Source organism: Equus asinus, chromosome 17, assembly GCF_041296235.1.
Source record: "Equus asinus isolate D_3611 breed Donkey chromosome 17, EquAss-T2T_v2, whole genome shotgun sequence".
In the NCBI taxonomy this organism is placed as follows: Eukaryota; Metazoa; Chordata; class Mammalia; order Perissodactyla; family Equidae; genus Equus; species Equus asinus.
Window position 1 is genome coordinate 4,410,398 of NC_091806.1, and position 15,278 is coordinate 4,425,675.

General features: G+C 36.9%; 1 long non-coding RNA gene across 1 annotated transcript in view; it reads right to left on the reverse strand.

Annotated features, from left to right (window-relative positions):
* The window catches only part of LOC139040418 (uncharacterized), an 86,067-nt gene extending 73,354 nt beyond the window's left edge, over window positions 1–12,713 (reverse strand). Inside the window, exon 1 of the long non-coding RNA XR_011494970.1 lies at window positions 12,566–12,713. This is a non-coding gene — a long non-coding RNA (uncharacterized lncRNA). The remainder of the gene's footprint in view (window positions 1–12,565) is intronic.
* Window positions 12,714–15,278: the final 2,565 nt, after the last annotated feature.

Here is a 15,278-nt window from a genome sequence, read left to right on the forward strand (position 1 = left end):
TTGGTCTCCAGGGAAGCAGAGAAACAGAAGTCACCAGGGCAGTATAGCCTGAGGTGTACACACCACAGATGATCACTGGCTGCCACAGCATTGCCAGGGCAAGCCAGCGTGATGGATTACCACACCCAAGAATCTTCCTGGCAGCCCCATTGCATTGATCCACACATATCCCAGGTTCCAACAGGATCTCATAACTACTCACTCTAGGATGCTAAAAAACCAGGTGAATTATTCCTGCTTATAATACCTCTGGAGGAATACAAGTGAGCCCAGGCAATGCTTCCAATTCTGGGTGTGAACTTCAGATGTATGCTTCCATATCTGGCCTTTCCAGAGCTTTTAGCTTTTAGGTGCTCTCCCCCCTTCATTTAGTTATTTCCAATTTGTCCTTCTGGTCTCATTTTAGAAATTACATCCTCCAGGACACCTTTTTTCTTGCTCCATGAAAGGGTTAGCTGCAGTTTCTATTCACTCATAAGACTCTGTAATTTTTGGTTAACTAGTAACCGTGTAATAGAATTACACGTTTGCATTCTTTATCGCCCACCAAGTTGTAAAATCTGTGAGGTAGGTGCGAGGAAAGAGGTTTTAAATGTGTGCTTAAAGAGTGGGTGCATAGTTATATATTTAATCATTATGCATCTTGATTCATGACTTTAGAGATAAACATAACATTTTATTGGATTCATTATATTCCTTTGGAGATGGAGCTTGGAGAGATAACGTAGGTCATTCCTTAAATTTGTTAAAATATCAGAAAGTGACCAAGGTCTTGTGCCAACCGTATCTGGTGTTTTTCCACATTATCAAGCTGTCTCATTTCAGTAAAGACATAGGACAAATATATTTTAATCCTTTGGTACTGCCCTTAGTTTTTCAAGAATGCAAATTAAACTATTTGAGAATAAAATAACGAATGCATTTCCTTATCATCATGCTTCCAACAGAGAAGAAAATGCAATGTGCTGCTATATAACGATTTAAGATGCTTCATGAAAAGATGCTACTGACACATCTATTTTAATTGCTTTATTTCTATTTATAAAATAGAATAAGAAAAGCTATTTTGAATATTTATCTGCAAGTATTTTTTTAGCTCAGAAGTTTTGATTTTTAAAATACTGCTTTATTTAGCTACATTACTTTCCTTTTACTAGCTATCATTCCATCTCTTCAAAGTATCCCCTTATTTACTACCCAATATCACAGTCAAAGCTATTTCATATCAGAATCACAAACCTCTACTTTGTATTCATAACTATGTAAAATCATTATCTGTCAAACTGATAAATTCACACACAAATTTTTTTTTCCTCACCACACTCTTTCTTTAACAGATATTTGCTAGAAACACTCAAATACTTATTTCAAGTAGGAGATGTGAAATGTGTTAATTACAATAGTTTTGTTCCTTTTTCAGGTCAACTTTCAGTTTATTTTGACACAAAGGGATTGTACTCCTTTACATTAATATGTAAAACCACTAATTATATATTGCTGTTATATTAGGATATACAACCATTAATACTGCCAGCAAGGAATCATTGCCAGCTAATATTGTGATAGAATTTCGCACATTTCTTATCATCTTGCTCAGTGAGGGTGTTTCTATCCTATTAAAAATTAATGTATTACTGGTGATATGTGCAGAATTGAGAACCTTGATGATTGACATGAAGTTACCTAATCCTTGGACCACTAAATTGGTATTCAGAATTGACTGGGTAAGTCATTTTCCTCTCTCTAGATCTCAACCTACTCACAAACTTTGTACCTCATTGCCATATGTGTTAACATCTGCAAGAAATTTAATGTCTTGAAAAAGGTAGAGGACAAGTAGGAAAAAATCCCTATATGTGTATGAGGATGAGTTGATTCAATGATGACTAGGTAAGGCAACTTCTTTACTAATATCTGAGGTAATTCCTGTCTCCTCATTTTTTAGACTATCTTGCCTAAAAGCTTTTCACTTCTGATTCCGTAATACAACATTATCTGGAAGCTTGCGTTCAAGGATTAATTCGTATTTGTATGTTATCAATAACATTTATGGACTGTCTAGGACACAATATATACAGGACTAATGATAAGCAAGATATTATTCACCCAATCTAACAATAGAAATAAGACATGGCCACTAAAAACTATCAAGAAGAAGATGCTATTTGGGAGAGCTCTTGGGGTGAACAAAGGAAAATGCTGTTGAACTAAGGATGAGACTTCATCCTGTTGGGTAGTTCCATAAAAATTCCTCTCCATATGGAGAAGAATAACAATACTCAGTTCACTGAATATTTTGCCAAAAAAGGTGAATAGGTAGAAAGCCTTTTAAGGTGAATAGCAAAAATGGGGATCTCAGTAAGATAGTGCAGGCAAGCGCAAAAAAATATTAACTATTAAAGTAAACAAAGGCATGACTATTAAGGGGAAAAAGAAAGGTTAAGGAGAGATCACATAGAGCCTAAAATTACCCACTAAAGAGTTTCAATTCTAATTAATAAGCAAATGTCAAATTTTGGAGATTTTTGAGAAATAATAGACATAATCAAATATTTGTTTTATGTAGCAGAGTAGGCCACAGGGAACATGAGACTGGCAATTCGCAATCCTAGCTTATAGAACACTTCTCACTCTAATTAGATGGGTGACATGGGGTAAGTCACTTAATGGTCCAGTGCATTTAATACACTGTAAAACCCCATGCTTAAGAGATGTTAGTAAGATAAGGCAAGAAGATATTATTCTTCAATACAATGTATATCTGTATACATCAGAAGGCAGATCAAATAGCTATTTTAGTGGAAATACCTCAAGAATATATGAGTGAATACACAACTTTCAACTTTGCTGTGAAAGCCAGAATCCTAGGAATGACTCCCCCACCCAAAGATCACAGACTCTGTCCTCCTCTCCCCATGAATATTGTCATCACCCTCGGCTGTACTTTATATTTGTTCCTGAACAAGCATAACTGGGACTTCCAAGCTGCTCTCTCAGCATCCACTTGCTTCCATCATCTAATTCATTTATATTCAAATGTAAATTAAAATGTTCCATTCCCTTATTTAAATACTTTAGTAATTTGCCATTTTATTTGGAATACATTAGAAAATGCATCATATGGCCCCAGAGCCCTTCATAATGTGTCCCCTGCATATGTCGCTAGATTCGTCTTGTGCCACTTCATTCCTTCTCCAGACACAATGGTCTTCTTTCAGCTATTTAAGTACACTGTGTTTCTTCTGGCTTACGGTGCTTACACATACTATTTCTTCTAACTGTTGTGCACACGTGTTCCTTCTGTTTCCTCCCCTGTGTTTGAAACCAAGTTAGACAAAGTCATCAGGCAGAGATTTTAAAAGCAAAACAAAGCAAACTTTAGTTTTGAAAAATAAAAGTGATTGGGGCCAGCCCCACAGCCGAGTGATTAAGTTCTCGCACGGTCCACTTCTGTAGTGCAGGGATCGCAGGGTTGGATCCTGGGTGTGGACCTACACACCGCTCATCAAGCCATGCTGTGACAACATCCCACACAGAAGAACTAGAATTACCTACAACTAGGATATACAGCTATGTACAGGGGCTTTGGGGAGAAAAAAGTTAAAAGAGGAAGATTGGCAATACATGTTAACTCAGGTCCAGTCTTCCTCACCAAGAAAACATACTTCAAAAACAAAAAGGAAAAAGAAAAGTGATGGATAATATGGCAAGGACTTTTGATCAAATGGACCCCTTCTCTGCCCCTCAGAAGTAGACAGTTTCAACCACCCAGGTCCAGGCAGACACCCTCTCCCTACCACCACCTGGGAGGACAAGCTACTCTGGAAGTCATGATCTGGTACAGGAGAGCATATCTTTGCCAAGGAGGCAAATCTCCCTTAAAAAATGAGGGAAGAGAATTAAAAAGTGCTGCATCACATATGGTCATGATATAGATAAGATCCTTCTCTTCCATTGGTTGGATTGAGTAAGGGATGGGGTACAGATCAAAAAATTAATTTCAGTGCAGCATGACCGCCAGTCTGCTGATCTTTCAGAGCTCGGTTCTGCGCCAGTTCCCCAAGGAAGCTTTCTCCAGTCCTCCAGTGTGTGTCAATATATTATATAGAAATCTCAGATTCCATAAGGTGCTCATCTGTGCTGTAACTTTCTAACAGGATGATGTAGCTTCAATGTTTCTCACACTCTATGATCATAAAATAATTGTTCCCCGACTGGTCTGTGAAATTAACGATACAAGAAAAACAGACTGAGAAATACTGTTTTGTGATAACCAGATACCTGGGCATATTGCCAGTGCAACCTTAGTGACATCATCAGCAATGCGACTGCATCTATTTATCATCTGACATGTTAGTCTGGATAGGCTGAGTTAAGCCACAGTAACAATAAGCCCCACGTGTCAATCACACAAATTCTGATATGAGTTTGAGAAACTCTCCAAGGTGCCCGTCTTCTCTGGAATGGCTTTGGTAATTTAAGCTTTACCATGACAACATGTGGACTTTCCCACGATTACTATGGTAGGGGAAGAGACAGGAGAGGTGACAATGCAGCAATTAAATGCTTTGGCTTAGCAGTGACTCATGTCTCTTCCACTTACAGGCCATTTGGCAGAATAAGCTATGTGGTCTTTTCTATTTTCAAAGTATGTAGAAAGTGTGTTCCTCCATGTTCCCAAGTGGTAGAGGAGACTGGATAGTGGCAATATCATACATGGTATTTTGATGATCAACTGCTATCTAACAGTGTCCTTCAAACTGTCAAATTCAGAAGACAAAGACCAGATCCAAATTTGATCCCATACCCTCTTGATGTCTTACAATCAAAGATGTCTAAATTTTAACAAATATGTTTAACCATCTTCTTTCATTCCCAATGTAGAACAGTTTTACAGATAGTTTGATATAGCTGTCAATCTGTATTTTTCTCCTGGACCTGTTTACTACACTTACCAGTGTCTGAATTAGAAATCCAGTCTTACATAATTCTGATATGAAAACAACATTATAATATAACATACTTATGAAATAACACATATTATAATATAATTAGACTACTACTGTGAAGATTATGCCACATACTAAATATCAGATTTCCTTTTTCTAAGATGCCACTGTTTTACAATTCATCATATATTTAATAATAGTTTAAAAAAGAAACAGTTCACATTAAAATATTTATAAAAAGCACAGCAATTTCAGAAAATTCCAAATACAGAAATAAAGTATGTTTTAGGTTATAGAAAGCACAGTCATATGAATTTTAATTTCTCATGCAAAATATTTTCCTAGTTGTATTACATATATTTTTTGCACTTTTGGACAAATATTAATTGACATGAATATTGAAGGAAATTAGATGGGAGAAAGGAAGTCAGCATTTATTGCCTATGCAGTCCAGGAGTTTTGCATCAATTTGATTCTCACAGCTGTATTATGAGAAAACCATCAGTAATAATCTCATTTAATACACGAAGAAATAAGTTTGGAAAAGATGATTCATTTGACCAAGTTCACATAACTTATAAGTGGCAGAACCAGGGCTTTAACCAAGTTCAGCCTGATACTGTAAACTGCCCTGTGATCTTTCCATTAACCAGGTGAAATGATGGCACTTTGCAAGAAATATCCTGCATGTACTTTCCTGAATATATGGTAGTGCCCCACAGACCCTGACCCTATCTCTTAGGGATGGCACATGTGTGTTTGTTCATATATTCAGTCAGAATAGCAAGAATACTGTTTAGTTCTATTCAAACCACTTTGGCAAAAGTTCTAGGGTGAAAATGTTAAAAACTGACATTATCTTTAGGTCAAAGGATAATTACAGCGAGAGATTCTTTTAGTCACATCAGAGGGAGCTCACTTCAGACATTTTTCTAGTGTCAGTTGTAATATTTTCCAGTCACTAATGGGAATCCAAGCTTTCCTAGAAATAAAGAAATATAAAATAACACTGCATCAAAGGAGAGAACAAAGTTCTTTATGGTTGGAGTGGATTTATAATTTACTTCGTTCTGTTGTAGGAGTAAAATCTAAAATGATTTTCCTTTTTTTTAAAAGAAAGAATATCTTGACTAATCCTAGCAGTTCATGCCCTGTCATCTAATTCAGACAAGCTCCACAAAAATATTCCACTCCAGATAGCGAAGATGCCATCTGGACTGAGAAAATGGTCACATTTTTTCCTCTGCCTCTCTCGTTAGAGTAGTGGTTCAGAAGCATCACCAGTGTCATGATAATGGGTAATGATTATTGTCTATAAATTTCTCAATTTCACCTTGGATTAAATTAAAATAACACAGACTATGTATCTGAACCACATTGTTTTGACTGTAACAGATATTTAAGGCAGTGGTCTTACCGTGATGTGTGTTGCAAGAAACATTTGTATTAAAGTAATCTTATGAAATGACATTTTCTGCAACACCATTTACTATCCTATTTACAAGAACCCAAGGGAGAAATTTTCATATGACTGTGTAGAACTGAAAACTTTTGTCTACAAAACAAACTGTTATTTTTATCTTTTAGATTCTATCCATAAGACAATTCTTTTATCTTGTTTGTTCTGCTGGATTCGTGTAACTGACAATGGCTCCTTCTATTGGGCCCACTCAAGTGTTACTTTGATTCTATGCTCAAGTGTCAACTCATAAGAAAGATCATCCTTGATCACTTACATAGAGTAGTACCTCTACCCACGTGGGCCCAGAACCATTTATCCCGCTTATGCTGTTTATTTTCTTTAACATGTGTAGTCAATTAACTATTATGTATGTATTTGTTTATTATCTCTCTTCCTTCACTAAATACAACCTCTGTGGAACCAAGGACTTTATCAATTTGTTTACTACTTTATACCCAATGGGAAGTATAATCCTTGGGATGTGGCAGCAGCTTATTGAGTAAATAAATATATGAACAAGGATGTATGATTTATTTTTTCTGCCTGACTGTAATCTCTAACCTTGCTTGGGTGACACTACCTAAAGGTAGCTGTGTCTTTTTTTTGTCAACAGTTTTCACTCTACTGAGCTCTTGCTCAATACAGTGGAATATCTATACCACTGTTGGATCAAATTGGAACTCTTTGGGTCTTCCCTCTTCCCTCTATGTGGCATATTTTTAGACAGCTTTTTATGCGCACTTACCAGGCAACTTTCATTAGAGAGGAGAAGGAGCCCCTCCAAAAATATTTTCAGTTCATCTTTTCATCACTCTGACTTAGTTTTCCTGTCTGAGTACCTTCTCTTCTTCTCTCTCTCTTCTGCTTTCTTTGGTGATGACCTTGCTTTTCAGCTCATTGCCTCTGACTCTTCTTCATGGTCTTTTTTTTTTTCTTTTGCTGAGTAAGATTAGTCCTGAGCTGACATCTGTTGCCAATCCTCCTCTTTATTTTTATTTTTTCTTGAGGAAGATTAGCCCTGAGCTAGCATCCATGCCAATCTTCCTCCGTCTTATATATGGGTTGCCACCACAGCATGGCTGACAAGTGGTGTAGGTCTGTGCCCAGGATCCAAACCTGTGAACTTGGGCCACCAAAGTGGAGTGTGCTGAACTCAACCACTAGGCCATGGGGCTGGCCCCCTTCATGGTCTTTTGATTGGATTTGGCCTATCAACACAGTTCTCTTCTAAATTTTAACCAGTCAGTTGGGACCCAATCAGGAATGTATCTGTTCTACCAGATTACCTTGATGGGAGTATTTACATCCCCAAAAACTCTAGTCTCATTACATTCACATATATCCTTTGAACTTTATCTAAGACAACTTGCACACAAAACCTTCTACTTTCACAGAATTGCTCAGGATAACCCTTTCAGCTGTCATCATTTTCCCATTCTATCAGACGATGCAGGATTTTTTTTCTTCCTTCTGTTTGTTGTAAAAGTGCTCTGTGTCATCTTCCTTTGTCTCAGAAACATTGTGTCGGGAGTCAGGAACTCAAATTGCAAATCTTAACTCTATTGCTGCTAAAATGAACAGCTAAAAAGAATGTAGGAAGCACTGCACAACATGATCCACAGTGACAAAGCCATGAAGCCATGTATCTGCAATCGGTCATGAATTGCAAATACACGGAAATATTTTAAAGGCTCTTCACTGGAATTTGACCAATCTCTTACTTTACTAAAGCTTTATGCCACCTTGGTCCTCCAACCCAATGTTACGTTTTTATTGACTAAATTAGATATTTCTCCAGAGTGAAACTAGAGCTTTCTCTTTCTATTTAATTGTGCCTGGTTCAACAAAGTTTCTTGGATGAGTGAAGGAAATTGTGTGTTTCTTGGATGAGTGAAGGAAATCGTGTGTTTCTTGGATGAGTGAAGGAAATCGTGTGTTTCTTGGATGAGTGAAGGAAATCGTGTGTTTCTTGGATGAGTGAAGGAAATCGTGTGTTTCTTGGATGAGTGAAGGAAATTGTGTGTTTCTTGGATGAGTGAAGGAAATCGTGTGATAGAACATGTCTTTAAGGTTAGGATGTAGACAGTTACAATAGTTTGACATCACTCCTTGGGCATGATTAAATTGATAATCCTGGCTTAATCACTTCCCTGATCTAAGTGGCAGAACTAATGGGCCACTCACCTGGTCAACTATGTGAGGGGGATGTTCAGCGGAAGTGGCAATATCTAATACAATGGAACTATATGGGGTGTAAAGCACATATGGGATTTCTACAGAATTGCTTCTATATACTTTATCTGACACCTGTAGTTAGAGTATTGTAAGAGTAAGTTTTGATAAAAGAATTACAATTGGCACTTAATTGGTAAAAATATTGTTTTGAAAATTAGTTGAAAGAATATTTTTAAAAAATGCGTTTGAGTACTATAAAGCTACAATAGTCGACACAGTATTGGCAAAAGGATGGACAAATAGATCAGTGGAAAAGAACAGAGAGCCCAGAAATAGACCCGCATAAATATAGTCAACTGATCTTTGACAAAGGAGCAATGGCAATATAATAGAGCAAAGAGTGTCTTTTCAACAAATGGTATTGTAACAACTGGACGTCCACACACAGAAAAATGGATCTCACACCCTTCACAAAAATTAACTTAAAACGAATCACAGACCTAAGTGTAAAACTCAAAATTACAAAATTCCTAGAAGATAATATAGTAAAAAACCTATATGACCTTGAGTATGACAATGGCTTTTTAGATAGAACACCAAAGGCACAATCCATAAAAGAAATAATTGATATGCTAGTCTTCATTAAGAGACACTTCTGATAAAGGATCGTTATCCAAAATAGAGGAGGAATCCTTAAAACTCAACAGTAAGAAAACAAACAACCCAATTAAAAAAATGAGCAAAAGACTTTAATAGGCATCTCACTAAAGAAGATATACAGATGGTAAGTAAGCATACGGAAAGATGTTCCACATCATATGTCATCAGGGAAATTAAAACAACCAAATTAAACAAATCAAAGAAAATTAAACAAACCATGAGATACCACTGCACGCCTATTAGAATGGCCCAAATCCAGACCATTGACAACACTAAATGCTAGTGAGAATGTGGTGCAAAAGGAACTTTGATGCATTGTTGGTGGGAATGCAAAATGGTACAGCCACTGTGGAAGACGGTTTGGCTGTTTCTTATAAAACAAAACATGCTCTTACAATATAATCCAGCAATGATGCTCCTTGGCATTTGCCCAATGGAATTAAAAACTTATGTCCATGCAAAAAACCTGCACATGGATGTTTATAATAGCTGTATTCATAATTGTCAAAACTTGGAAGCAACCAAGATGTCCATCAGTAGGTGAATGGATAAACCGTGGTACTTCCAGCCAATGGAATATTACTCAACACTAAAAAGGAATGAGTTACCAAGCTATGAAAAGACATGGAGGAAACGTAAATGCATGTTACTGAGTTAAAGAAGCCAATATGAAAAGGATATGCATTATAAGATTACAACTATATGACATTCTTAAAAAGGCAAAACTGTGGAGTCTAGAAAGATCAGTGGTTGCCAAAGATTTTGGAAGGTGGGTGGGAAGTGATGCAAAGGTGGAGGACAGAAGATTTTAGAGAAGCTAAAATGTTCTGTATGATGCCATAGTGATGTATACATGCCATTACACGTTTCTTAAAACTCACCGAATGTACAACAGGGAGAGTGAAGTGGAACATGAACTGTGGATTTTGGGTGACTATAATGTGTCAGTGTAAGTTCATCAATTGCATTAAATATACCACTATGGTGGAAGGATGCTGATAATGGGGGGGCTATCCAAGTGTGGGGGCAGAGAAATCTCTGGACCTTTCCCTCACTTTTTCTGGGAACCTTAAACTGCTATTAAAAAAAAAATCTTAAAAGTGCATTTGAGTGAATAATAGTAAAATTATGTACAGCAAAGCAAGGATATAAATAAAAAATAACAGCCAAGATGTTTTCAGAAGACAAGTTGTTAATGCGTTTCTAAGTAATGATAAAGAAAAATATGAGTTAGACGGAAAAGGAAAATTAATGATGAGAAAAGAACAGTGAGAAAAAATTAGTAATCAGCATTAAATGTAGCACATTATGAGTTTAACACTTCACAATCCAAATTGCCTCGTTTGTTGACTTGTGTAATAGAACTTAAAATTTTTGAAATAAAAGAAAGAGATGAGAACTCAAGAAAGGAGGAAAGAAGGGCCATAACATGTACTAGGAGCAAACACCTGCCAGAAACAATTCTATAAGTACATTAAATGTATCATATTTAATTCTTTCAACCATGTTGTGTAACAGTTTATTTCATTGGTGGGGACTCCAAATTAGGATAGCACACTCTTTTGATATTTCTGGCCTTTTTGGAATCATTAAGGTTATGTAGCAACCTAGACATTTTAAATGTCTATTAGGACAAGTTCATTCATTAATTGGCCTTAATAAGGGGCACAAATTCATCGTTCTGTCCCAGCTTCTCTTACTTTATTACTCCTTGTGTACTTCTCAGGCAAGTTCATCTACTCCCAAGGCTCCTGTGTATATACGTATAAAAATAACACTATGAGCAGTGTGTATATGGGTATGAAACTAACCTATACCTCTCTCCTGGAATCCAGAAGCATGTATCCAGCTGCCTACTGAACATCTTTTTTTATCTCCCAAATATTTAAACCCAATAGTTTTTAATCCCATATCCTCTAGTTTCCTCCCTCTACCTGCTTGTCCTTCACTGTTATCTGTTTGACTAAATGGAGTCACCATCATCTAATTGTTCAAGTTAGAAGCATGAACGTTTTTCTTAACTACTCCCTTTACCTTATAATCAAGTCTAATAAACTATAAATTCTTATCTATTCTTCACCATCCATGTACCTCAAACAATTTTCTCTTCACTCTCACTATCATTTCACTTTTTTATGTCAATGTCTTACTTAAAACACTTGGAAATCTTCCTTGGAAATTCTAGTTTCCTTCATATATTCCCCTCATTATTTTTTTGTGCTCCCCTTAACTATGCCTCCAAAAGAATCTTTCTAAAATAACAATCTGCTCTTTTCAGTAACCTTCTAAAACCTATCAAAGGCTGGCCACTTACCTCAGGATAAAGCATATATTTTTCTATGTCCATTTTTAAAAAAATTAAGATAATTGTTAGATTCATATGAAATAATACAGAAAGATCCTGTGGACCCTCTACCCGGTTTCCCCCAATGGAAACTTACTGTGTAACTATAACACACCATCACAATCAGGAAACTGATTTTGATACAATCCACCAACCATATGATTTTTTTATCATGGCTTATCAAGCCCCTCATGATGCGGCCTCTGCTTAACTCCTCCAACATTATCTTCCTCTAAGCCAACTCTCATATTTGATTATGACAAATATTAACTACACCCTAGAATTATAGATTGTTTTACACCTTCCACAATGCTTTCACTTCTGTTATCTTATTCAATTCTTAAAGGAACCCCATCACATAAGAAAGGTATGTATCACTATAACCTTCATTTCAGAGATGAGTCATGTATGCAAAGTACTTTGTTTAATTTGCTGTCACAAACCAAGTCAGTTGGCTTGGTAGTAGCCAATTCCACCACTGGGCAAAATGCTAGAATATAGAGAATTGGATGTTTATTGTGCATCTAGAACTGTACTTGCATTATGTCATCTAATCTGCAAAACTGCTTTGTGAAGGAATCACCCTATCATATGAGTTATATCATCTAATCTGCAAAACCACTCATTGTATAGGTGAGGCTCAGTGTGATTATATAATTTACATAAGATCACATTGCTACTAATGGAGTCTACCTTTGCAGCAGTCTGCTTTTCAAAATCCATGAAAGCTTTAGGCCACTTATGCATTGCTTGCAGAAGATTGGAGTGATTCCTTTCGAGTTTCTATAAGAAGTTAATTCTGCTTACAAAATACTCTTTTTCAAACATCTAAGAAAGTAATTAAGAACATGAAATTTGAAGAAGTTTGTTGTTTTCTGAGCCTCGTGGTGTTTTCCCCCAGTCTTACACATGGTCATTTAGAGTAAATATAAGTGCTTGAGACCAATTTAATTTTAGAAACTCATTTTCACTCACCTGCAGAGATGATGATCCTAAAGTTCCCCATTGCTTAGTAAGACATGGTTTTCAGAGCGAAGGAGACACCAAAGCATCAATTAAAAAGGTATGTCAAGATGTAGGCTGTGGATTCCTTCCTTCTAACTGCAGTTTTACTTCCACAGACTCCTTCCACAGGGTTGTAAAAATGCTTACTTGTCTAGGAAACTGTTGCCTTTTGTGTAGGAGGCAGATGGCATTTTCTTGGCACAGCACAAATTGGATTTGCAGAACTAGCAGAGGGGGAGGCAACAGAGGAGGAGGGAGAAAATGTTTCCTCGTGACACTTCCTTCAGGAGCAGCTGCTATGGTGTGCAGTTGACTTGGCATGGAGCATCCATCACCAGGTGAAAGAAGGGGAAGTCTCTGGGGACTCCATTAAAACTTACAGTTAAATCACAAAAGGAGAGACCCACCCTGATCTCCATCTGAAAACTGTAGGGCATTCAGACTTATTTGCAATAAGATGAAGGTCTGTTTTACCTGCCACCCCGTGCTGAAGTGAGAACCTATGAAAGTAATAATATTCATCTCTCCTATTTTGTACCATTTCATTGCTTTAAAGAAACTTGACCTGTAATAGTCACAACCTGGAAATCCTAGGATTGCATCTAAGTTCCAGACGTGTTTTCTTTGTTCCAGAGAGAATTTGAAAAATAATTAGTGAGTTATCAATATTTAAAAATAAGGAGACTTGATATAAATATCTCAAAAAAATCACAAAGTTCAGTCCCCCATTAGTGTCAAGCACCAACACACCAGAGCTGAGGAGGTGGAGCAAACACACTCTAGAGAGTATCTCAGTTGCCCTCCTTCCTCATGTGATCAGACCAACTTTTAATCTTAAATCAGAGAATATGTGTGATCACTTACAAATGATTTTAATTACAAAAGAACATGTCAGGCTAGACTAAGCTCACTTCTGTTTTGGAGAGGACTGAAGAGTTTCTAGGCTTCAGTAAGGAATTATGTAGTGTTTTAGTATACTTTTTAGACCTGAAAGTGACATTAGTTATCCAATGTCTTGTAAAATGTGACCCGCAGAATCCTTGGTGTCTGTGAAAGTGGCTCTATCACTCTACCTAAACCCACTTTCCAATCAGAACAATTCCAACTATGTATGTGTTTTCTGTGTGGCCTGGGTTCACATAGCTTAAAATAAAGATGTCACTGTTGAAGAAACAAAACTAATTTTAAGGGCCGTTTTAAACATAATCAACTTAGTTTGTAGAGGAGGAAACACAAGCCAAAAAGTAAAGACATTTGTCCTAAATCATCTGGTCTATGAGGAATTTGTGTAGAGGGGTTGGATTCTATCCTATAACAGGAACCAAGAACATTTTGCATTCATTTGGAACAAATCCTCTGAGGCTATATCCTCCAGCCAGATTTCATAGCTTGGGCTTGTTGACCTAAACAGGTAAAACATCAGTTATTTCACCAGCAAAATGGGTTTATTTGGGAATAGCAGAGGAATTGCAATTCAGGACAAGCAAGCTATAGTAAAATCCATTTGCAAGTCTAGCAAGCTAAGGAGAGGAATGTTATTTTATAGAAAAAAAGAAGGAATTTGGGAGAGGTTGTTTTGAACAAAAGTCCATTGGTGGAAAGTGTGAGTTCAGAGTGGTGATGGTTTCGCATTAGCTGAGTTGCTGGGGTAGTTGATTTCTTCTTGGGGATGGAATGTACAGGTCTTCCAGTTGGGGTCTGTAATTGACTGATTCTTCCTATAATTAATGTGGAGCAGTCGTGCCTGGGAGAGCTCCCCCTTCTGGCCTCCCAACCCCGTTTTAACAATGAGGTTTCCTTAATTTTGTTTCACAGGTTGATGGGTTAATGGTCCTCAGTTGGATGCATGAAGGATTGATTACATTGCTATACATAAAAATCATGCAGGGGAATCAACATTTGGGGAAGAAAAAGTCTGTGAAACCACTTCCTGCCCCATGCCCAAAGCACACATGCGCAAATAAATGCCTCTGTTGAACATTCTTCTTCTTCTTCCACCCCCTCCGTGAAGACTACTAAAGGTTTCCCCATTAATTAAAGACTACTAAAAGCTTTCCCCATAACAGTACTTTTCAGCGTTTTTTGACATCTGCAGTCCTACTACCATTAAAACATAGTGGCCCCAATCATTTTTCCCAAGACCCTGCCAGGGAGGCAATGCAGTGAAAATAAAAGGCATTTAGACTTGAAATGACTAATGTTCAGAATAATCTATGAGCGGTGCAAATTTAAGCACATTATTTAAGCTCACTGAGCCTCAGCTTCCTCATACTTAAAATGGAAATAATACTATCTACTCTGTTTGTGAATCATTAGAATCAAGGAAGATAACTTTGAAAGCATCTGATATACTATCTGACAAATAGAGGTTAACAAATATCACCCCTTCTCCCCCAGTGTCAGCTAGTTAATCAATGTGAAATATCTTTCTCAAATGACATTTAGATTTAGTAGTAGCTTGCAATGCCTTAAGTCACAAGACTATGAGTATGAGAATTTTAGTCATTGCGAAAGAATTAGATGGGGGAAGATAAAAAAAAAGCATCTTGTTTTCTCTGAAATTATATCTGAGCAGGGCCTTGACTTCAGCTACTTAGCAATATCTGCAAAACAGTAGCTTCTCTCACCCCCATGTAAAATCAGACTATTTGCATCTGTCCATGATTACATACAGGACACATTC